This window comes from Suricata suricatta, chromosome 14 (assembly GCF_006229205.1).
Source record: "Suricata suricatta isolate VVHF042 chromosome 14, meerkat_22Aug2017_6uvM2_HiC, whole genome shotgun sequence".
NCBI classification, from domain to species: domain Eukaryota; kingdom Metazoa; phylum Chordata; class Mammalia; order Carnivora; family Herpestidae; genus Suricata; species Suricata suricatta.
This window is the reverse complement of record NC_043713.1, coordinates 1,205,972-1,228,073: the sequence shown is the minus strand read 5'-3', so window position 1 is coordinate 1,228,073 and position 22,102 is coordinate 1,205,972. Positions and strand designations below refer to the sequence as shown.

At 53.2% G+C, this 22,102-nt stretch overlaps 1 long non-coding RNA gene across 1 annotated transcript; it reads right to left on the bottom strand.

Moving 5' to 3' along the window:
* Positions 1-954: 954 nt before the first annotated feature.
* On the bottom strand, positions 955-2,881 carry LOC115278227. The gene is made up of 2 exons (XR_003902768.1): positions 2,614-2,881; positions 955-1,172 (listed from the first exon to the last, which is right to left on the bottom strand). It is a non-coding gene; the product is annotated as an uncharacterized LOC115278227 (long non-coding RNA).
* Between the last annotated feature and the right edge of the window lie 19,221 nt (positions 2,882-22,102).

The window sequence follows — 22,102 nt, the reverse complement described above, 5'->3', positions numbered from 1 at the left end:
CCCGGCCGGCCCTCTGATGCCAGCTCGGACGTGAGCATGGGGTACGGCTCACAACACAGGATGGGCACCCACGTCGGCTGCCAAGCGTCCTGTGGGTCCAGGTGTTCTGGGTGAGTAACCTGGAGGCATCTGACCTCGTTACCAACGCTTTTGAAATGTAGAAATTTACAGTTTAAACAAAAGTTCTAAAAAGATTGAGAGGAGGGACGCCCGGGGGGCTCAGGAGGTTAAGCGTCTGACGTCAGCTCAGGTCATGATCTCAAGGTCCGTGAGTTCGAGCCCCGCATCAGGTTCTGTGCTGACAGCTCGGAGTCTGGAGCCTGCTTCGGATTCTGTGTGTCCTCTCTCTGTCCCTCCCCTGCTCATGCTCTGTCTCTCTGTGTCTCTCAAAAATGAATAAAAGTATTAAAAAATTTTTAAAAAAAGATTGAGAGGAAAACAAGAATGCTGGCCTTCGCACAAGACCATCACCTAAAAAGTGAAAAAAAAAAAACAAAACAGGAAAACATCCAACTTGATTACTGTTTCTTCCTGATGTTTTAAGAAACAACACCCTCTGACTCACTTTCCCTCCTCTTTGACTGGATGGACCGTTTCTGTGTGTAATGTAGATAGGACTGACATGTCCTCCCCCTCTCGTGCCCCATCCGGCGACGGTCCAGCTTCCCGAGGACACGGGGAGTGAATTATTCATTAACGCAGGGCTGGCGAAACGCAGAGCTCAGGGAGACTCCCCTAAACCCGAGAGGCTGTGCCTGGTGTAGGTTTTCAGCCGAGCTCCTGGCTCCCACCGTTGTGATCCGCTCAACAAGCATCGAGCCGTTTGCCCACCCTGGAAGCAGATGTCGTCACTCTGCCCGGTGTGAGCTCTAATCCTTACCATTAAATAAGATGAACTTACTCTTCCCGAACATTAGCCACGCCGCATCCCCTTAAATAAGAACGGACCGCAGATCCCAAAATGCCCCAAAGTTATTCTCCGAAGACGATGCTGCCAATGACTCCTCCTGGATCAGTCACCATTGAAGGTCGCCTGTCCTGTTTGGCAATGTTTGCTCAGTGACTAATAAAGATCAGCCTGTAGTTACTTGTATTAGGTTATCATCTCTCCAGGGTGAAGGTTAATCCATTTTGCAGTGTTTTTCCCAACAAGACAACATGAGTTTCTGCGTCTGAAAATGAATTAAGTGCACGGTTTCTAAATATGGGATCTGACATTGTTCTTGTTACAAAAAGCAATTTATTCCCCAAAAGGCTTACACTTCAAAGGTTATATAAAAAGGTTCAAATATCAATGCTATCCATTTTTCAATTACTGGGCTTCCTAACACCACTGGCTTTTGGACAGATAAGCAGTGGTATCAGTTTTCTTATTCAACATCTTATAGGTTTCCAATTCCACGGCACAGAGAAAGCAAATTTATTGTAATACATTTAGCTGCTTTAGAAACAGGAGAAGCCAGTCTGTTTCCTCCAAGACTATGGAAGGTATCAAATAGCATCTTAAAGGGATATTTATGAAGTACCTGATACTAATGATTGCAATTGTAGATACAGCTGCGGGTGTCTACCTATAAACAGTCTCATATGTATATAAAAAAAAAGGAGAGGGGGCTGGGAAAACGATTTTCAACGTGTGAAAATGAAGGAGCCATGAAGACAATCCAAACATCTCTGAAAAGATAATCTACAGACACTTGTGTTTTCCTAAGAGGGAAGGAAAGAAATCGCTTTGTCTTCTGTTGTGCCAGCAGATAAAAAGAAATAGCATCATCCATATTTTCCTTCTGACAATTAAAAAGAAAGCTTTGGATTATGCGTGAAGGATTATGTGGTAAAAAGGAAGAACGCCCTGACGCTCAGGGCGAGATTGTCTTTAGGTGTCAAACCGAACATGTCACAAAAGACTTTCCACAGTTGGGTGATAAGGAGGGAACCCCATTCTTCAGGTCTTCTCAGGAGGAAGACAGCCTCCAAGGAAAGGGACCTGACTGGTCACACAGAGTCGTGGAGGCAGGGGTGCGGTGAGGGGAGTGGGACGCAGGCGTTCACTGTGGAGCCCTGCCCCTCACGGTGGCCCATCTCCCGGGGCTGGGGCTGGGGCCGTGGTGAGTGCCAGCTCTCCACTCACAGGAGGAACGCTGCCCGCTTCCAGCCCCGTGGGGAGACCCGCGCACCCACCGGACACCGTGGACCCAAATGCAGATGGTCACACCGCTGACAGCCCACAGAGACAGCCCACAGGCACGGGACCCACCTGCAGGAAGCTCCCAGTTTAGACCCTAGGGACCCTGGATGAGCCCGAAGAAGCAGAGGGAGGGGCTGAGGAGAGAAAGCAGGTGGGAGCACCGGGGCAGAGGCGAGGGCACCGGCCACGGGCGCCACAAGCACCCCCAGGTCTGGATGCAGAAGCACCGGGACCCCTTGTTCACCACAGCTCACCCTGTGACGATGGCCGTGCACAGCCCTGAACCGGGGGCACCTGCCCTCGAACGTCCTGCAGAGCCCGACTTTCAAGGGCTCACGCTCCGCTGTCACCCTCACCTTCCCTTCTCCCCAAATACTCTCATCCGAAAGCATCTTTACATTTCCCAAAATGACCCGAATACTCACCGGGCTTTCCACACACAGGCCCGCCCCAGCTCAGCTCTCCTCCCACTGTCTCCTTTCTCTGGAGAAGAGTGAGGTCCTCTCTTCTGCAGCTGCTGTGCTAATCCGAGCACATCCTGTCCAGCCACTCGGCCTCGGCCTCGCAGGAAAAGTATCTGGGGGGTCTCTCCCTTGGCCGCGTCGTTAAGCCACTGTAGAACTAATTTCCACTTTTCCTGCCTGTAATGGGTTAAATTGTGTCCCCCAAGAGAGAAACGTTCAAGTCCTAACTCCCAGGACCTCAGAACGTGACCTTGTTTGGAAATAGGTCACTGCAGATGTAACTAGTTAGGATGAGGTCATAATGGGGGTGGTGGGTCCTGGTCCAATAGGGCTCATGTCTTTATGAGAAGACAGAGACGCACAAAGAGACCAACTGAGACCGGAGGCAGAGACGGGAGTGAGGCGGCCGTAGGCGAGGAAGGAGCTCCGAGGATCACCAGAAGCCGCAGAAGCTGGAAGGCGCAGGGACTCGCTTCCCTGTTTCAGAGGGAGCACGGCCCTGCTCACACCCCATTGTTAACCTCTGGCCTCCAGAACGGGGGAGAAGACATTGTTTAAAGTCCCCAGGTTCATGTGCTTTGTCTCGGCAGCTCTGGAAACTGACACACACCCACGGCTGCAAGGACGGCCGTTCACCGCTGAGCTTACGTGCCACTTGGAAACAGCCCCTGAGCAGGACGGACGCCGTAGGTGTGGGTGAGCCAGGACCCCGGGGACCAGGGCCTGCCCCGGGGCGCGGGCGAAGCAGCTGTCCACAGAGGAGGCACCATCAACAAGAGACACAGACCTCCACGGACGCCCATGCTGAACTGGTTCCAGAGGTGACGTCTTCATGGAGTGTGGACGGACACAGTGGGGGAGAGGCGGGCAGCTCTGAGCACGTGGACGGCCGGCGTCAGCCGCTGCCAGCTAGACAGTGCAAGTTTACTCACACCTCTCGTCAGGCAGCTTCTCTGCTGTTGGCTTGAGTGAGTCTGGAAACAAAAATTTATAAACTTGTAAAAGGACATGGTAATCTGCTCTTTTCAAGCACACAACCTATTTATCAGTTTCTATGTGCGATTGAATTGGGAGCATCATGAAACAAGATCTACAAAATCCTGAAGAGTACATGAGGCTTTGGTCTGAAAGTCTAGAAGAGTCTGGAGTGACGCGTCCAGTTACGCACTGTTCCCACCCGCACCGAGAGCTCCTTCTGGCTCCTGGAACTCCACCTCCTTAGTCTCTACCCATAAGTCTTCTACAAGGAAGCAAGTATGTCAGCACGAAATCTGACCTTTAATTTTGCAGAGTTTGTCCGGGAAAGTGCACTATCTGCCAGCCAAGGCAGCACAGCAGAAAGCCCCCGGAGTCCACGCTTCCCTTCCAGACTTTCAGCTCAGAGAACCTCCCAGTTTTGATGGAAAATTTCATTCATGGGCGTTTTTCTCACGTGCTTCATTGAGTCTCCAAAAACAACTGGATTTTTATTGGGTATGTGTTAGGAACGCCAAAGAAATTAATGATGAACAGTGCAATGAACTTCGATGATCATTCTGATGGGGTGAAAGGCACATTTCTAAGGCTGCCGGGAGCTGTCTGACAGCAGTGCCTGCTTTCCGGGCTGCACTCATCTAGATGACGGTCCTCCGGTGATGCAGGTGACGTGTCCAGGGGACCAGAAGTCCTGTGTTACGTGTTTTCATGTACACTTACCATGATCCCACCGCGCTCCCACGGAGCCTATCAGAAAGACCCTTACTATTCTCATTTTATCCTTGAGAAAACTAAAGCAACGGAAAGACTGGCTTCTAATACCTAATTAGCTGACCTATCAGGGTTCTGGGTCCTGAGGGCTCTCTGGAGATCTCTAACAGACGTGAAGCGTGGCTTGCCTGGACACGTGTGGCCGTGGGCCATGCACCCTCAGGCTCCGCCACATCAGAGCGATGTGCTGTCTCCGCCCGGAGCCTGAAGTTCAACTACGGTCTCTCACGCTCAGCTCCACTTTCGGTCATTAGCAACGAGCGGATGTAAATGTAGGAACTGGGCGCACTCTGCCAGGGAGCTGCCGGCTGACCGGGAGGGGCCGCTGGCTCCTGGTGCAGACCGACCTCGAGGGACCCAGAGGAGGGGTCTCCAGAGGCGCCGTCAGGTGGCCTTTCCCGCAGCCACGCCCTCGAGCCCGCCAGGAGGTTTTGGGACTCACCTCATTGATGCAATAAAACCAAAAACCCTAAATGGCTCTGTGATGGAATATGCTCCTTATTTAAAAGCCACAGGGTAAGAAATGGTTTTTGTGTGTCACAAGTTCTGCGTAAATCCAGTAAACACCTGGATCTGTGTTTCAATGCACATGTGTGAGTCTTCGGGCTACACAGGAACGCAGCCCCTGGCGGATGCGGCCGGCAGGGTGGGTGATGGGGACAGTCACACGCCTGGGAGCTCCCGCCACGCTCACACTCAGGCTCACACGGAAACCTCGACTCTCCACCCGTCCCTGTGGCTTTGTCTTAACTACCATCTTCTCTCACTGTCTCTCCGTGACAAAAATTACAGGGTAAGTGGTGTGGGGTTTTTTTTTAAATCATTTAAAAAGAATAGTGCTTAATTGGCATTCTAGCTCTACTGTAAAATTATATCTATAATCATTATAATTTTGAATATTATTAAAAGTCTCTGTATTTGGTTCTTGTTCTCAGCGAGCAGATCGAGCCAGGAAAGCAGCCGACATTTCATAGCAAGTTCGCCGTAGATGCTTTCTTCTACTAATGTATTCCAGAAGACTAATGTACGCGTCTAAATTAGGTTTTCTTTCCCCTTCTTTCTCTGCTGGTAATTAGCACTAGCGAGGATGGGTCTGAGTTAACTATTAATAGTTTAGACGGAAACCTGAATTTTAGAAACAACACATTACCAGACAGTAAAAACCTGATTCTTCTGCTCATGGGAAGAACTTATCAATGAATGGAAGCTTCCGACTGTGTCAGACTATTGAGCAGTCGTGTCTCACAGCTGATGCTCATCCTGCCGCACGCCGCCGCGTACCTGCGCTGCCGACTCTCAGCGTGAACGTCCCCTAACCGTCCGGGGCATGCAGGGGCGGCACCAGACGGTCTCTGCCCACCAACCAGCCGTCGGGACCCCCAGGTCTCCCTGGAGGACCACTGCCTGGACGGGGGGACCTGACCCAAAGCAGGAGCAGGTACTGCACCCCGTGGAACCCTGCGTCCAGCCACGGGGACCGAGTCATTCCCCTGCGTGTGCTCGGAGGGACCTGGGACACAGCGTGGGGGCAGGAGACACAGCACCTCCCCGGGCCAGGCACACGGGGCTCGGAACCGCCCCTGCCTCCCCCCTTGCCAAGCATTTTGCACTCAGCCGGAGCTAGCCCTCACCAAACCTCAGTGCCAGCCGTGGGCCCACCTCCCAGATGCAAAACTGAAGTTCAGAGGCTGGGGCTTTGCGAGGTCACGCGGCCGGCAACTGGCAGACTCAGGGTCTGTCTCGGTGGAGGGACCCAGAGGCCTGGCGTTGTCACTGGACCGCAAGTGGCACGTGGCCGTCCTCGGCCCTGTGTCCTCTAGTTAATCCTGGTCGGAACACAGAAGTGTGTACACTCGGGGAACAGGAAGTCACATTTCTGGAGCTCAGCGCTGGGCAGCTGGACCGTGCAGAGAGCCCGGGGCGGGCAGGGGAAGCGCGGGTAGATGCGCCCCTGCCTTCATCCCCGGCGCCCTTCCTGTGGGGAGGAGGGGAGCGCGAGTCCTCCCGCTGAGCGCTGCCACCCTGCCCTCTGTCCCAGCCGCTGCCTTCACCCAGTTCCGCCACCTGCCACCAAACCCCCAGCCCGGTGCGGTGTTTGATCAGTAAAACAGCAAAAACTACTTTCCCGGAAATTCTCAGAGGGACGTTTGGAAGATGAGTGACAGGGGAAAGGAGCACACATGCTGGGGGGGGTGACATCGCCGCTGTCCTGAGCCCTGCTCGCATCCACGCGGCTGGCACCTTCACGTGCACCGGGCTGGGGACAGGAGCCAGCCGCCTGCCGCCACCAAAGCCCACACGAGACAGTGTTCTTCCAGTTCAAACGAGTCTTTCTCCTAATTAAATGCCCTCCCAAGATGTGACAGGACGCTTTCATCAACACAATGTATGAAAACCAGTTTACAAGTTAGGGCATTAAGAAACGACCCTTGGACCTTAAGCACCCTCTGTTCCCCCTAAAAACCTCTCTGGCCACAAGTCGCTCAGCCCCCAGGCCTGCAGCAGGGGCACTACCCGCCCGGAGACACAGACCCTGCCTGCGACGCGGCCAGGACGCCCGCGTCTGGAGCCACTCAAGGCTCGGGACGCTGGAGGCGGCGAGCCCCTTCCGAGATGGGACTCCTGCTAGAGCCAGGGCTGCGGCGACACCACGGGCCGCGTCCGTCCACACAGGCACCCCGGGGGCTGGCGGGCCCAGGCCGGGGCTTCCTGATGCCCGGCCGCTAAGTTTACGACACTGCACGTTGCAGCAAAAAGCTAACTTTTTTTAATGTTTTTTTTGGGGGGGGTTGGTGAGGGAAGGGGAGAGAGAGAGAGAGAGAGAGAGAGAGAGAATCCCAAGCAGGCTCCACACTGTCAGCAGAGAGCCTGATGCGGGGCCCGAGCTCACGAACCATGAGATCATGACCTGAGCTGAGATCAAGAGTCAGACGCTCACCCACGGAGCCGCCCAGCGCCCGCTGACCTTCCACTGCCTACACGCACCCTGTGGACAGAAGACGCCTTACAGGACACACGAGAACAAGGCTGGGGCCCCCGCTCGGCCTTCCCAGCGGCCATGGTTCCAGCAGCGCAGGTGCTCGCCCGGACCCCGGCCCGCCCCCACCCCCGCCGCGGTCCTGTCTGTGCGGCAGCCCCTCCCGTCTGGCCTGGAGGGCCGTGGGGACCAGGGGAAGGACGCTCGCCCGGGGGACGAGGCCCCCCAGCCGCTTCTCCGCACGCTCCCGGGTCAGCAGGCCGTCCACACGCCGTCACAGGCGGTCACGTTAAGTGCACTTGTGCCGACGCGCATCCACGGTCACCCTCCCGGGAGAGACCCGGGGCCCGCTTGCCGCCCCGACCGCAGCCTCGGTACTCGGCCACTTGGAAAACGACACTTGTCCAAACCCCACTGCAGAGCCTCGGGGGTGGGGGTGGGGACCTGACACTTCAGGGGAGTCAGCCTTGACCCGGGTTGGAGGCGCACCCTGAAAGGGAGGGAGCGCTGAGGTGGCTCCCAGCGAGGGGCCCCTGACGGAGGCGGTGCGGCGTTCCCAGGGGCCCCGGCGAGGGACCGGAAGTCTCCAAAGCAACATCCGAACCTGCTTTTCTCCCAGTGCTGTGTAACATAGAACAAGCTTGGCCACGTTACAAAGATGTCTGACCCACAGGAGTCTTCCCTCGACTCTATTTTTTGTCTTAATGTTAGAACTTATTTAGAAAACTCTGTTTTACACGCAAAGTCCTAAAGTGTATTGATTTAAATCTCAATGACAATAAAACACCATAAAGCACTGTCCCTCCCCAAACCGACACATTTCCTATTCTTATAAAAGCCAAATGAGTTCATCATAATTAATGCTACAGAACGAACCCCTCATAATAATAACGAACCACATATTCTTAAGTGCTATCAAAAATGCATTTAATTAGCTTGAAAACAACATTCTCTGCGTATCACAAAGTGAGCTGATGCTGTTCTTGGGGTGATCCTTCTTCAGCAGGAAGCACTTTTCTTAACAGTCTTGTAATGTATTTATTAGTACTTCAATAATATTGAAGTAGTGCAACTAGCAATTTAGCTTAAATATTCCGTTTCAATTAAACATTTGACCTCTTTGAACCCTCCGGAATTCTCAAATTAGGGATTGGCTTGTAATTATGCCATTTGTGGATACAGTATAAAATAATAACTCCAGAGTTTTATTGTCTCGGTGCCTAATGGAGATGGTCCACAGAAAGGAATAAATGAAAATTTCCAACGTGTCCGCACTAGTTGCCTTGGGGGCAGGGGGGCGGGGTGGGGCCGTCACAAGGTCTGTCAAGGTCACGAGGGAAACACCTGCCAATGGCTGACCCTCCAGACCAGACTCCAGGTCAGCAAACTGGGGTCCTGCCCCCGCACCGGTCACGGCCTGGCCTCCTTCCCGGGGCCACCTCGTCCCTACGCCCAGTATTTGCTTTTCTATGAAATGGGATAATATTGTTAAATTCACTGAACCTCCTGACGCCCCTTGGAGACTACACTAGTCTAAAATTTATATGTAAATGACTTTCTGCTAATTGGTGATAAGAATAATTTAGTAAAATGTGGGATTATGATACAATCTTTTATGGGAAGAATTATCATGAACCTCATTTTTATTCTGAAAAGAAAATGAAACTTCATTAAGATTGTCATGTTGGATTTGCATTTATATTGGCCTTTAAAAGTCTTGGTGGTAACTACTACCTATAAATAAATAACATAGCCGTGTATTTAAGTACAGTGCTGTGTGTGTTGAACAAAAATGCCAGCTCTTGACCATATGTCATATGATCTCTTCCTAGAACAGGGTACGAGTTTTCATCACTCATCATTAAGCCAAGGGGGGGGCAGGAGCCGAGCATGAGCACCATCCCCCCGCGTCGCGGCCGCCAGAGCCAGACGCCAGGACCCGCCTCAGACCACAGCGCCGCCAGGAGCGCCGGGCTCCGGCTACAGACATGCGGCTGCAAAGGGAGGAAATGAGAGGAAAGAGGAGTCACTGGCCCCAAACAACCTCAAAATGGGGAAGCCCCTCAGGTTTCAAGTGCGAGGCCACGTCTCCATCACTCAGGGCTCTGCCCCTGAATCATCTTTGTTCTGTCTTGAAAGATAGCACGTGCTCTCTGCAGAGGGTCAGCGTCAGTCTGCCTGTCGGAGTTTTGGGATCTTCACCGTGGTCTCTCCTGGACCGAGCTGGCCGTGGTCCGGTGACGTGAAGCCGCTGAGAACTGTGGGGACCCCACGTGCCACGGGGCCCGCTCCCGCAGGGAGGCGAGTCACCGTCAGCGGGTCTGGGACGCGCTGGGCTGGATGGCGCCGTGTCTCCGCCAACACCTCAGTCTCCTTAGAGAGCCTGCTGTGTGTCCCTGTGACCGGTCACCCGGCCTTGCCTCTTCCCAGGCGTCAGCGAGAGACCGAGCGGCCACCCCCTCGATTTCCCCCAGCACGCTCTCCAGCGAGCGGATCTCTCACCTTCGGTGGGCTTTGCAGGCTGGATGGACGGAGACTCTCCCAGATAATCAAGACTTAGTTCCTTTATTTAATGGTTTTTCTCCCTGTTTACGTCTTCCTTCTTGCTCTGGACTGAGCACCAGGCCAAACCCAAGCTACTCCCTCAACACTTCGCTGGCAGCCTCTTCAGATAGACACCCGATTCCGCGGCTCACAGGTCCTTCCTGCACGGACGGCAGGCGCAGCCCCCAGACCGTGGCCCGCGCAACCGGGCTCTCCCTGCCTCCAGGCGGGGCTGAGTGCCCTGGCGCCGGCCCGGCCCTCCCCACCGCGAGCGCCCGTCTAGGTGCCTGCAAACCCCCGGGAGGCCTCCCGGCTCGCATGTCTTCTGTCCGTCTGTTCGTCTGCTCGACACGCGCAGCTTTGTCTGTTCCAGACGTCTTCTTCCCGCCTCACCCACGGCCCAGCTCCAAACACACTTCTCTGGCTCCCGGGGTTTTTGGCAGCAACACCCTACTTTCAGGCAAAAACGTGTTGACTTATCCTTGAAGTAGTCCTGGGCCAGAGAGTCCACCCATATCAACAGTCAGTATCCATACCCTGTGCGGACAGACCCTGCGCACCTGTTCCCACTGGAGCACATGGACCCCTGTGCGGACAGACCCCTGCACACTGGTTCTCTCTGGAGCACACGGAGCGTGTGCGACACACACACACCACGTGTAAACACGCAGCAAGGTGGCTCCTGTGGCAGTGGGAAGCGACACGTCCAATCAGTATCTATAGGACAGACTGGGCAACCGGAGACTCCGGCTGGAGTGGCTTCAGGCCCCCCTGCTCCCCCGGGAAACCTCAGTCTTTGTTCCCACAGACTCCCTGATGGGATGAGACTCCCCCGTTATGGAGGCTGACCTCCTTTGCTCAGGGTGCATCGATGGGCGACTCTGACCACGTGTACACCCAGCTGCCCGCAGCCCCTGCCCGCAGCCCCTGCCTGCGCCGGCGCCAACAACACGGCCTCGCCACGGGCGGCCTTCCTCCCCCCGCTGCTGTCTGCATGAGCTCTGCCTTTCCCGAGGCCCCCAGCCCATACTCCACGCCATTAGCTGCCCGACGGGACACAAAGGGAAAGATCCAAGAGACATTCCGGTGTGGGGCGACCAAAGCAGGATTCGCCGGTGCACGTGGGAGCTGGAAGCCAAGGTGCTGAAAGGCAGGAAGGAGAGAAACAGGGACCGGAGCAGGACCTTTGACATAAACGACAGCAAATAAGAAAAGGCAGGAAGAGAACAGAGAAAAGAGATGTTTATTTCATATCCTAAGAGACTACATAACGTGAGCTGCTACCCCACAACGGTCCCACGGGCTGGACACACCTGTGGCCGACGCGCTGGCCCTCGTCCTCCGTGGCCTCTCAGCACAGCAGTGACATCACGTAGGACGCGGACCGGGCGCGGCCTCATGGGGGACAGGACACCAGCACCCACAGGGATGCCGTGCGAGGCCCCGGCTGTCGGGGTGGCCCCTGGCTGTGGGCTGCTCCGAGTGGAGACCGCAGGCCCCTGGAGACCCCTCCGGGAAGGAGGGCTTGGGGGGTGGGGTGAGGGGGGGTTCCGGCTGCTCCTAGAAACGTTCAGACCAAGACGGAAAGGCCAGCAGCGCACTCCCGGGGATGCCGGCCTCCCGATTTACAGAAGGCCACACGACCTGCTCCTCGGGCCTCTGGGCTGGCAGTCCTCCTGCTCGCAAACCGATCTGTGAGCTGCCACACCAGTCCCTGGATTTATGCCTCTTCCTGCTCAAATCCGCATCCGATGCACCCCGTCCGTCCCTCACATCAAGGCCCAGCGGGGGGGTCTCCCCACAGCGGCCTGTTCCCGCAGCACTCCGCTGTCACAGCTGAGCCACCTCCGCCCAGGTCCAGAGCGTCGTGGGCTCCAGCCTATACACGGCCCTCGTCCTCTGCAGGCACTCTGCCCTCCTCCCCCCTGCACTCCGCAGCTTCCCCCAGCCTCCGGAGCTCAGCCGTTTCTGTGGAAGCCGGAGGCCCATGTTCCCTGTCCGTGGCCCCAAGGCTGCCGCACTGCCGCCCCCACGCCCCGCCCCAAGCTCCGGGAGGCGGGCTAGGAGCTGGCCTAGCTCCCAGTAGGTGCTCAGCAAACATCCTGGAATAAACGACTTCAGGTTATAGACCTGCACACTCCCTCACCGGCTGTCGCAGGAACAGATTTACGAACTTGGAGGCGGGGGCTGACTCCCTCCCCTCCTGTCTCCCTCTCCGCTGGAGCCAGGGCGAGCGGCACGGCGCTTACAGGACGTCAGGAACCTCAGCAGTCAAGCTAGACAAAGACTCCATGTGATGTTCCTTAATAAGTAAGAATTAGAGTAAAAAAGCCCATCAACCGAATATGAGCAGATGGGATCACGGTCATGGTCACCGTCGGCCCATGTGACCCCGTAGGGCGGGCTGCTGCCCCCACTCACCGCGTGCGCAGTTCACGTCATCGATGTTCTTGCGCTGTTCTTTCAAAGACGGCAGGACGTCTCACCGGGCCGTTCCGCCACGGAGAGACACCGGTGAGCCCCTGGGCCAGACCATGACCCGCACAGGGCAGCAGGTGACATCCCCGGGGGGGCCAGCCCGGCATGTCAGGTGCAGCCAGAAACCGGGCCTCAGCATTTCCTGAAGACGGCGTGGAGGGGTGGAGGCCGCCATGCTCGAGAGAAGAGCCGTGACTGGCACAAAATTCAAGGGAAGGAAAGCTTTTCAAGCAAATACCACGCAAGGGCTCCCGCCACGGCGTGTGAGCTGGCGAGTCCAGGGTCTGGGCTGTGGCGCAGGGAGGGTGAGGCCCCAGCAGAGTCTCGGGGTGACTTGGCAACTCGAGGTCTGTTCAGAGTCCCCGGAGGACCGGTCGGAACTGCCCGGGCAGGACCTGGCTGCCCATTGTGTGTTAGGCATGCTGGGCTGACAGCGTGGAGCCTGCTTGGAACTCTCTCCCTCCCTCTCTGACCCTTCCCTGCTCTCTCTCTCTCAAAATAAATAAATAAGCTTAAAAAACAAAAATAAAGAAATATATCACCTGTTTTTGGGGTGTCTGGGTGGCTCAGTTGGTTAAGCATTTGACTCTTGATTTCCGCTCAGGTTATGATCTCTTGGTTCAAAATTCAAGCCCCGAGTTGGGCTCTGCACTGACAGTGTGGAACCTGCTTGGGATTCTGTCTCTCTCTCTCTCTGCCCATTCCCCAATTGTGCTCTTTCTTTCTCTCAAAACAAATAAATAAACTTAAAAAAAAACATGGAAATATTGCCTGTTCTTAAATTCAATGAGTGCCAAACTGAGTCCAGTCACTGCGTAGTGAACTCGCTGTACCCTAAGAGGGCTCTGGCCATGGCCATGGCTCCTGGCAGGTGACTGCTGCCCTCTCGGAATTTCTGGAGTAACAGGAGGTCATTGGAACTCTTGGTGGAGCCCGGGATCACGTCTGGCGTCGCGCTAATCAGGAGCCGGCGTGGGGCTGGCTCCTCAAGGAAGTACAGCCAGGGTGAGGGCGGGGCTTCTCAGGCAGGTGAGCTCAACCCCGCCTTCTCAGACGCCAGGCGAGTGGGCACCAACCCAAGGAGTCGTGGCTACCGAGGAGGCCCCCATAAACACTCCGGGGGGCAGCCCGGACGGTTTCCTGGGTTGGTGACTCTGAGCATGCAGCCAAGCACGGTGCCAGGACCGTAGTTGTCCCCAGGGACAACAGAGGCCTCTTCGCCCCAGACCTGCCCCAAGGCCTCTCCCAACAGCTGCCCTACGTCCGTCCTTCGGCTGCAGTGAAGCTGGCCCTGCACGCATCTACTCTCCCGAGCAACGGGGGTCCTTTCCAAGAAACGCTGGACCCGAGGAAACGGTGGGAGCCCAGATGTTGCCGGCTGATCTGAGTGAGAATAAGCCTGGGACCCCAGTGAGGCTTTGTCTGGAGTCGGACAGACCCGGTGCTCCAGTGGGCAGTGCCCTTAGCCTCTTTGGGCACAAGCCCAGGGGCAGCTTGGGTTAGCATCCATGCACCAAGGACAGGGAGCTTCCCTGGGCAGACCGCCCCCCTGGGGGGACCCTCCCCTGGCAGCTGAGGGGCCTGCAGGGACCCGCTGAGAGTCACCCTTCCTCACAGGTACCACTTCGGGCGGGTCTGGAAGGGTGATCTTATCCCCAGTCCATGTGCCACCCTCACCTGTGTGGGCTGCTGCGGTCCTGTAGGAGACAATGTGCTGACCGAGTCCAGTTTCACCAGGAACATGCAGAGAGCTCCTGGGGGCCAGCATAGGGTTCCAGCCCTTCCCCAGGGCTTTGATTTGTTGTTCTGTGCACATCGATTCCGTTGTTCAGATCTGTTGATTTCATTCTTGGGTGTTCTGACCGGTCCCATTTACCTGCACCTGCTGCCTCCGGAACACCAACACCGGCTTCACTTTCTGCATTTGAGTTCTGCAGTGGCTTTTCCTGCTGGTCACCTACCCCTGCACAATCTACATTTAAACCCAAATAAAATTGCTCCTGACTTTGAGATACTTTCCGGATTTTTGGATCAACTTATTTTTAATTGACTTTGACTGAATGTATAAGGGCCAGTTTTAAGCTGCCTACTGTCAGGTCTTGTCCTTTGGAAGTTCATGATGAAAACACAGCCCTCAGCTCACACCCCTGTCCCCCAGACCCCTCCCCTGCACAGCCCTGGCCTCCGCTGGTGCCTTACGGACGTTTGTCCTTCAGTGAAAGGTCATCCTCCGCCGGATCCTCCCCGAAACGTGTTAAGGCACTGATAGTGCAGGAAGGGTGCGTCTCCAAGTACAAAGAGGCACGTGAAAGCAGTGATACAGCAGGATGACGATCATACCAACGTCCCGAACCTCTGCCCACAAATGCCTGGAGGCACCTACGTAAGATGCCAGCGGTTGTCATGTTTGAGCAGTAGAACTGCTCACTTTTCCTGCTTTACAGAAACGTAAATCCTCCCTAGTAAGTGCTCCATTACAGGGAGTTTCTGAAAGACCAAGCACATGCCACCCACTGTCCCTGGGTGCTCGCTGTCCTGATGCACCAGAAGGCCGGTCCGGCCTCAGTCCCCTTGGGGACAGCCCCCCTCCCTGCCGCAACCCCTCTCGGCTCGTGCTGTCCCTGCATCATCCCCCTGTCACCTGTTTCGAAGTGGGTGTAACCAATGGGCATGGAGCCTCCTCAGATGGGCACCCACTTTCAGACAGGCTGCTCAGCACCCCCGCGGGGGCCCGTGGTGGAGGGTGCGTGGCGCAGAGCCCCTCCGAGAAGACGGAGGCGTCCCCTGGCATCGGCAGACGTCACTGTCATCCCAGAGAAGCGCGTCCTGGGGGAAGGTCAAGAAGTTGATGCCAGCCCTCCCCTGCCTTCTGTAATATTATTTTGAATTTTAAATAGTAGCTTAAGTTGAAAACCTGACTCAAATCCTGAAACACAAACCCCTTCCAACCAGGGTAATGCGGACTAAGTGGCATCATTAAGTCAATACAAAACAACGCTGGTGTAAAAAGTCCTTGAATCAACCAAGGCTCCCGGCAGGGAGAGGCTGTCCACAAAGACAAACACTGTGTTAGCACGGAAAGGGCCTGACATTTCAGTCCAGAGAGAGCCGTGTGTGTGAGAGGCGGAGGGCTGGGTCCCAGGCCAGGAAGGCAGGTGGCTCTGAGGTGGAAACTGTCTCCCAATTCTACCAGGGGGTCAAGTGCTCCCCTTCTGACTGCCCTCCACTTGGGCTCTGGTGTCTCTCCAAAGCCCACCTCCTCTACGTCCTTCCTGTCCGCCTGGCTGGAGACTCTGTGTCATTCCTTCCTCTGTTCCTCCTGTTCTCACCTCCACCCGGATTGCACAACGGCCACACCGTGTCTGGACCCACGCAGGGACCTGGAGCCGGGGACACTTTCCTTCTCGGTTTCTGTGCCGCGGCCTTCCCTGAGCTGTCAAGCTCCACGTCTCCTGGACGTCACCTCCTCTCCACTGACTCACCACGTCACTTTTAGGATTTGCGTTCCTTCTATTTCTGCAAAAACGACCTTCACCCAGAAGAGCCATTTCTGAACGCAAGGTCTAACCGGCTTCCCAGCACAGCACTGTCCCAGCCACATTCCTGAGACTTTGCGTCCCCACCTGGAGCAGCCCGCGCTGTCCAGGGCTTCCCAGCCTGCGTGCGACCCCTTGTCCCCACTGGCTTATGTGTACCAGCCTCCTCCCTACACCTGCCCTCAGCGACCACCAAGCAGCGTGGGTGTCCCTGGAGTGCCCATCCGTGGTAGGACACCGCTCATGCTCAGTGACCGCCTGCGGAGCACCGGAAGTGCACTGCACTGAGATCGCTGACGAATTCTCTCGGACACCCTGTGGGGGAGCCGCTCTGGACCCCATCTTAAGGCCAGAGACTGAAGTCTCCTTAGGGATGGAGGCTGTCCAGTCTGCGCACAGCAGAATAAGCACCCGAACCAGGGTTTCCTGACTCCAAGAGCGGCCAGCCATGCTGCACCGCGCCCGCCACGGAAAGGAAGCCTTTCTGGGCCTTGGTCCCCCCAGGCCGCTAGCTTTGGATCCTCATTTACCCGTGCACATACCAGTGTTTCCCCCTCAAAAGTTCCTTCCTCCTTTTGTCCCCTCCCCCAAGAATATGCTCTCTTTTTCCACTTCTCAAAGCTGTATATATCTCTCAAAATCTAGTGAAATATTGCCTTCACAAGACCTCTCTGAATCTGAAGCCAGAAAATGACGCTGTGGCCCCTGGGTACCTGGGCTGCTCCGACCGCACCTGTGTGTGCACGTCTCCCAGTGACTCGCCGTCTGTCAGTGCTCCCGACTTACCCACCGATCCGTAAACTCTGCTGAAGGTGCGATTTTTAGCTACACGTTTAGCTCCGCCTCCGGCTCAGCACGCCAAAGGGATGCACCATCTTTAAATGAATGACTGGAGATGGTGAAAGTCAGAATTCTTCCCTCTTCTCCCAGACCTTCCTTACTCTTGGAGAATCATATATAATTTAGTTTTATTACATTTTAAAGAGCATAAAATAAGCTTACACATAGATATAAAGTAAGCTAACCACACACACAGAATAATTATGAAGTCAATAAAACATCCCGTGATCTTAAGAACACATGTCAATAACCCCGCAGAGAGAAGCCAGTGCCTCACGGGGAGAACAAGCCGGGGAGGCACTTACCATTCGAGGCAAATCTGAGCAGGTTGGTAATGTGATTTAGCTGTCTTAACTGTGTTGAGTGATTACCTCCACAGACCAAGGAGTAGGGTGGTGAGGAAAACAACATTACTGTGCTCACATTCGATTTCTCCCATCTTCTGTGACGATCGTGGGTTTCTGCATGCATTTTCTGCAGTTCATGATTAGCCAGCATGACAGGGAGTTTTAATCTGAAGTTCTACCCATTAGCACTGACAACGGGTTTGTGTTTTCTCTGCACGTGCTCTTATTTTCGAAAACTATAAACTTCAAGACCACAGGCGATAGAGATGCTGAGAATAATGACAAAACTTAAATCAGAAACGTTCCACCAGGAAGGAGAAGCAGAAAACGTGGAAGGCTGGCAGGGTGAACTGCGACCCCAATCCCAGGAACGGTTGGTCCCCGACACACTGCCTCAGCCCCGGCTTAGGTCTCAAGGACTCGACTGCAGATCCGGGGTGGCCACACCCACATCGTCAGGCGCCATGAGGGTGAGTGGGGGAGCGCACTGAACACCCAAGAGATCGCCTTCAAGATGTGTCTATTCTGTCCTTGTGTTTCTCCGGCTGTCTCTGAATCTCTTGGATAAAGGCAAATCATTTAAGCTCCCTGATCTCAATTTCTTGACAAGTAGATTGAAAACAATAATAATACTTGTCACATACATGATGCAAGATCATCTTTTAGTTAAAATGAACCAGTGCACGTACACCTGCTTTAGCATCAGCAGCAGCACAAGCCTGCCCGTTGTGCATCTGGGTGTGGCATCTTCTTCACCTTTCCCGGCAGTGTTTTGGGTGTGCTCCTTTCTGTGCGTGAAATGTCAGTGCAATAGTGAATTCTGGTCTCTAGGAGTACTGTGCTAAATATGGAAGTGAAACAAACACTCCCACCACAATCCCCGGGTTCCGTTTCCAAGTAAGGCAGAAAACGGGGTCCGTTGGGATAGTTAGAAGTATGAAATGACACAGAATAAATCAAACAAGCCCCAAACCCACAGAACTGCATTGTCACACCAACACTAAATGTTGGATCAGCGCATTTTTAAGACGGGTAAGCAATACAGTTAAACCCCTGAAGACGTATTGCTCAGTTTTCTTTCATCACCAAAAGATATTGCAAATTAAATAGAAAGATAATTTCATTATTAACCTCCCAAATCATTCATTTTTCTCAAATATGTATAAAGACTGACTTTGAAGATTACTTCCCACCTGGGTAAGTAAGGGAGTTACCGGTTTTGAACTGTCTCATAAGAACAGCATTTGGTTTCCATATTCAAATGGGTGAAACAGCAGCTCTGATTTTTCAGAGATGAGATCAGTCACTGCGCGTCCCTGGCCAGGGTCGGGTCCCCGAGAAAGCGAGCCCCTTCCTTCTCCTTAGGTTGAGCACAGAGTATTTGTTGAATAAATACGTGAACAACAAATCATTGACTCTGGCCCAGGTGGCCTGTCCTTGGTGAGTGCGTTTGGTTTCCTGTCCCCGAGTCTCTCTTCCGTCAGGGCAGTGACGTGTGGTCGGGCCACCTCAGTTCCTGCTCCTGTTGAAAACCTCACCGAGGACATCAGCATTCAGCTGATTTTTTAAATAGTTTTAATAGTTTATTGTCAAATTGGTTTCCATATAACACCCAGTGCTTTTCCCCAAAAGTGTCCCCCTCCATGACCATATTTAGGCTTTTTAAAAAATATTCCTTCTCTCTCTGGTATCCTTCTGGCCCAATGTATCATTCTATTCCTAGCTTACCATGAATCAGGTTGCTGAATTTTATTAACATATGTGGAGATGGACACAGGGTTTTTAAATCCAAATCTTTGATGTGAAAATCATATCGATCAATTTCTTCCATATGAAAAAAAACCCTGTGTTCCTGAAATAAAAGTGAATCAGTATATTTTTTACTGAATCTACTACAGGATTAGTATTTTCTCCTGTTTAATCTTTACAGTCCATGAATGAAATTGGTCTATGGATTCCTTTCACCTGTTTCTTCTCAGATATGACAGCAGGATGACTGGCTTTGTAAAATGAGTAAGGACACAAAGCACTCCCATTTTGTCTTCTCTGGAAGAATAGGAAGGGAAAGATGTGTTTCTTGAAAGTCTAAAATAATTGCCTGAATAGACGTCCAACAGAACAGTCCAGGATGAAGTATGCTAGCTGGCCACCTCCGGGCCTGGTCACGGTGTCGGGCGGCAGTGGTACCGGCGGGAAGGGGGGTTCTGAGTGAGCAGGTGCGGCGCCGAGGGGGGGCGGCGTCCTCACCCTCACCGAGCCCGCTGCGCACTCGTGGGGGAGCGGGGGGGAAGCTGCGGTGCAGAGAAAGGAGCAACAGCTGGAAACCTGCCTCCTACTCATCCTCTCCGTGGCCCTCGTGTGGAGCTCAGCGCTGTCCCAGCTCAGGTGCTGAAGGCCCTCGCCCCCTCCAGTGCTGACCCCCCGCCGCTCCGTGCTACCCCGCCCCCTGGGGCCAGAATCCCGCTAGGGCCCTGCGCTCATGAGCACGGCCATGGAGAGCTGCGCGGGAGCCAAACGTCACCCTTCTACCCTGAAGACAGCCTGTAGTTCAGCCTGATTTGGCCCTTCTTTGTGTTCAAGTACATTTCATCGCTTCCTTTTTTCTATTATCCTCACTGTATTTTACATTCCCTTTTTCCTCATATTATTCCCGCATTATTGATTTCCTTTTCTTTGAACTCTTACAGCCTTTACTGCTCAGAGAGTCACTGCAGTGAAAGGAGCATATAATCCAAGCCCTTCATATTACAAACAAGGAAATTGATGGTTCCGGGTGTTTTTGTTATTTGCTTGAGATCACAAAACTGGTCTAGATTCACTCAGGCTTCTGACAGTCCGACTCATTATTACTCCTCAAATGTGTGGATTTCATGTTGGCACTTAATCCTATATTATTTTTATTGTAATGTGATGTTAATATTCACATCCATAGGCAATTTTACAGTTCAAATATAACATATGCAGATAGATGCAAATGCAGATGCATATAGCTGAGAAGTAACGTGTGCGATTCTGTGAAAAGGCAGCGGAAGCTTCAAAGACGAGGAAAGAGGAGCTCTGAGGGAAATCAATGTGCCCAGTCACTGGGGCCGTCAGACCCACGCCTCTGCCCCCGACCCTCTTTCCCAAGTCTGGGCACAGAGGCAGGCAACCCTGAGGGTCGGTCCACGCTGTGTGCCTGTTCAGACTTCTTTTAATGTTTATTTATTTATTTTTTCAAAAGAGCATGCATGTGAGTGGAGGAGGGGCAGAGAGAGGATCCCAAACAGGCTAGAGGCGAGGCTCAATCTCACAAACTATGAGAATATGACCTGAGCTGAGGTCCGGAGTCAGACACTTCCCGGACTGAGCCCCTCGCCACCCTTCTATTCAGCTGCTTACACTCGTCCAGAGATGGTGTGCTTACCAACCAATCAACAAAGTACACAGAAAAGCGGTTCAGTCTTAGACACGGCACCCATTACATTTTAAGGAAGTTATTCTCCATCATTATTGTTCCACATCCTCTTCTCCATCAGCATGCACTCTATTTCTCCATTCTTGTGATTTTCAGTTCTCTTCTTGGAAATATGTACGGTGTCCAAATCACTGTTCAGCAACTCCTTGTGTTACTCTAAGAAAAGGTGAGGGTAAGAAAAAGGACAGCCTGTTTGGTTTTCCTAGATGTTTCCACCAGCACTCCGAGGGGGGCTGCCTTCCTGGCTTCGCGGAAGGAGCCTTCAGGAGAGGGCGGGGAAGGAAAGCAGTGTGTCAGGCCAGAGATGAGCTCAGCACTGGTAGCGGAGGGTATGTGGGCTTCAGAACCAACACGTCTTCCTCCAGCCCCTGATGAAATGATGTGGAGAGAGGGTAGCTCTGCTCCACAGGATTTAAGAAACTGACATGATATAAACATGTATGTTTTTTGTTTCTTGCAACTGTTTGGTATCTTGTTGTTTTCAATATGCTTTTCTCATGCATTTAACACTAAGTGGGATCTTGAAATGTCTGGGACTTATATGAATTATACAATTATCCATGAATGAAAAGCCCATGAGTCAGTTCAGAGATCCGAAGTATGTGGTTCTCATTATTTTTGCATATTTTGTTTCCATACCTTGTCAAACACATTCCACGCATCCTTCCTGCCTTGATAAAACTAATGAACAAAGCAAGAGATCATGAAGCTTGATGCAAACATTTTAACTCCTTACAGGTATACGTACAGGTAGATGCATGGTCTTTCCAGCCAAATTCGGACCCCTTGCCCTACACGTCACATCAATTATGCCAGGAACCCCCCGGTCATGCTGCAGGGTGGGAAAGGTAGACGGGACTAAGCGGAGGCCAGGCTTGAACACTTCACTGTCGTCAGGTAGTGTGATGCGTCACACCTGGATACCTCAGTGGCAGAGCGACCAGTGAGAAAACATATGGGCGGCGTTACCGAAAACTATAAGTAAGTAAAGACGAAATCCTGAAAACGTGTCAGGTGACTCACAAAAAGAGAAAGAAACAAGGTTCATACAAAGTCTAAAACAATAAAATGGTAGACTAACCCTAAAATATCAGTTATTACCTTGAATGTAAATGATGTAAATACACCAATTAAAATGCAGAGATTGGGGCATCAGAATGGCTCAGCAGGTTAAGTGTCAGATTCTTGACATTGGCTCAGGTCATGATATCGTGATGTGTGGGACTGAGCCCTGTTTCGGGCTCCGCGCTGACTGCACAGAGCCTGCTTAAGACTTCTCTCTCCCTCCCTGTCTCTCTGTTCCTTCCTGGTTCTCACACACGTGTGCTCTCTCTCAAAATAAATAAATCAGCTTAGAAAAAAGAAATGGAGAGATTAGAAGAGTATTAAAAAATACCCCAACTATGTGTTGTCTCCAAACACTCACTTTAAATTCATTTCAACTTTACAGGTGTGTTGAAAGTGAAAGTGTGGAAAAAGAAAAACTATACAAACATTGACAACAATAACAACAAAAAACAAAAAA